General features: G+C 42.0%; 1 long non-coding RNA gene across 1 annotated transcript; it reads left to right on the forward strand.

Moving 5' to 3' along the window:
• Positions 1-300: 300 nt before the first annotated feature.
• On the forward strand, positions 301-2,352 carry LOC106605782 (uncharacterized). Its single transcript, XR_001328935.3, has 3 exons — positions 301-380; positions 529-690; positions 844-2,352. It is a non-coding gene; the product is annotated as an uncharacterized LOC106605782 (long non-coding RNA).
• Positions 2,353-2,828: the final 476 nt, after the last annotated feature.

Here is a 2,828-nt window from a genome sequence, read left to right on the forward strand (position 1 = left end):
CCAGTGAGAGCCAGGTGGAGGAGCTGTAGACAGAGAACAGAGGGAAAGTAAGACAGCTACATGTCATTTGATTACTTTGATCAACAAAGACATGGTTTGATGAAGTCATCAACAGTTTTTTAGTATTGTTACATGATATCCTAGGACTTGGGACCAGAGTGACAGTCAGTAGAGGAGCTGAAGAGAGAGAATGCATGTAAGACATGGATATTCATATACTTATAAAGGGATTTGAAGGCTGTTTATGTGAACTATTTCTAACAAGTTTTAGTGTTTTATTCAATATTGGTCAGAAAGTATATTTTTTATATTGTTGCAGTTTTGGGGGGCAGAGTGACAGCCACCGAGAGAGGTGGAGGAACTGAAAACAGTCAATTCAGGTAAGACGAACAGTCTTGCAGAACAAGGGGTGTTACTATTTTCTGTTATTTTCTTCATCATTTTATTAACGATGTTGTCATTGTTTATGTAATACATATTTTTGTGTATGATGGTGAAAAAATCATTAACATTTTCCTGTGTTCACAGAGATACCAAAGGTGGCATTCTCTGCTGCTTTAGGTAGTACAGTGGGACCCTTCAATTCTGAAACCATTCTGAAACCACCAACATCGGCCAGGCCTACTGACATCACCCTGATTTCCTCCAATGTCATCACTAACATCAGCCAGGCCTGCATTCCAGTTACAGGTAGTGCAAACACATCAATCTACATGTATGAATACACATGTCCATAGGGACCAGATACAGACACTGAGTCCAACATCACTAACAGGCTGCTCCAGTGTCTGGTGGCTTTGAGAGACTGACCGTGTTGATCTCGCTCTGTTTCCTCTGATGCAGGTTTCTTCACAGCACCAGTGAGAGGACTCTACTTCTTCAGATTCACAAGCCATGGTGACCGCTCATCATCTTACGTGGGTGCAGCCTTGTACAGGAATGACCAGATAATAATGCAGGCACATCAGTATAACCATGGATGGGATCAGGATGTATCCAGTGCTGTAACTCTAGAGCTGGAGGAGGTGGATTTGGCCTACCGCGCCTCCACTTTACTTACAGATTACATGATGACTCAAAAAACCACAACATCTTCAGTGGATTCCTGATCTTCCCTATGTAATGATGCAAAATGATGCCTAGACATGGGGTACTCTGAGCTCCAATTGTTTCTGTATACAAAAATGCAAGTATTTTTGTGTCATTTACTGTCAGTGTTGAATTTCGTTTAGGAAAATATCTGCTCATTTTTTAAATTCTACACATTTGATGAATGGTGTTAAGTAAGTGAGGGAAGGGAATTTTGAGTTTGCACTTTTGAAGAAAGAGAGAGAAAGAAAGAAAAAAGGGAAGCGAGAGAGAGAGAGTTGGGGTGAGAGGGGGGATGAGAGAGAGAGGAAGGAGGTAGATTTGTAAGAGCTCAGCTGTGTCCTTCAGATGTAGCTCTGTCCCTCTGTGGGGAGCAGCTGCACCATGACACACACACAGGCCTGGGCTACATTCAAGATCACAACGCTCTGGAATGTTTCTATTTTCTGTTTACCATAATACAGAGGAGGCTGCTGGGAGCAGCTAAAGGAGGACCGGTGCACTGGAATGGCTGGAATGGAATTAATGGAACGGAGTCAAACGTGTTGTTTCCATATGTTTGACATGTTTGATACCGTTCCATTGATACTGTACCATTTCAGCCATTACAAGGAGCCCTTCCTCCTATAGCTCCCTCCACCAGCCTCCTCTGCCGTAAAGCTTAGAAACATTTTGCTCTGTAGCACTATGGTTTAACTTAGACAACCTTACGAAAACCACCGCTGACAGATGCTCATTCAGTAACAACATCCAGTAGGCCTATATTCAACACAAACACCATAATACACAGTTATGTTGTGACTTTTGGCTAATTAATATTCAATATAATGTATTGATTAATTACTGGAATAATTAAATTATCTAATTTATTTGATTAATTTGGTAATCCTATCCAAATGAATATTAGAGGGGCATCATTAAGGGTTGGATGTAGAGAAACCCTTGAATTAACTCTATCAGTAGTAGTCGTTTAAACGTTATATCATTAATTACTATATCAACAATATAATCCTGTCAATTTGACTATATTCTCATTCTGAATAGCCGATAAACTCTGGCGTCTGGAAGACTGACACTGAGAGTGTCAGTCTTTTGACACAGAGTGGTAAAACAGGAAGGGAGAGGAGTGTAGTTTTTACCTTGTGATAGGGCGTAAACTACTCCGTAAAAGGAAGGACTGCCCCCCTTTCACCCCATTTAATGCAGGCACAGGGAATACCTGTTCTCCAACACCTACAACTGAGGGGCTTTTGTCAATAAAAACCTGTAAATGTTGGTCTGTAGGGTGTGTGATTTCACTCGTGGGCTCTTGTTACAACAGTGACTAAAAGTGAGTTAAACATGAGTGTAAGTGTGAGTGGAACTGCCAAGACTGTAACCACCTGTTGTGAACTAACAGAGAGGTAGACAGATGGAGAGAACCCAGGGGAATAGAATCACCTGTAGCTAGCCGCATTGAAGCATTCGGACATCCCGAAGCTCCGTCATGCGCTCGCCATGCAGCTGTCCCCGGCCAAGTTTGCCTTCGGGGGAAATGAAGAATGTCTCATCACCCTTCATCCTTGTTTATTCTGGCTGTTAAATGGAGAGTAAGCAGCCTGTGGCTCTGTTTCACTCAGGGACATGATAAAAGAAAGAGGAGCTATAGCACAGACAGTGGTATGGGGAGTTCTGGGACTGACAACTGTCTTATTTTTGTGATTGGCTAGCTGTTTGAACTACGGAAAGCTGAAAGTTTA

Source organism: Salmo salar, chromosome 05 (genome assembly GCF_965601325.2).
Source record: "Salmo salar chromosome 05, fSalSal1, whole genome shotgun sequence".
Classification (NCBI taxonomy): domain Eukaryota; kingdom Metazoa; phylum Chordata; class Actinopteri; order Salmoniformes; family Salmonidae; genus Salmo; species Salmo salar.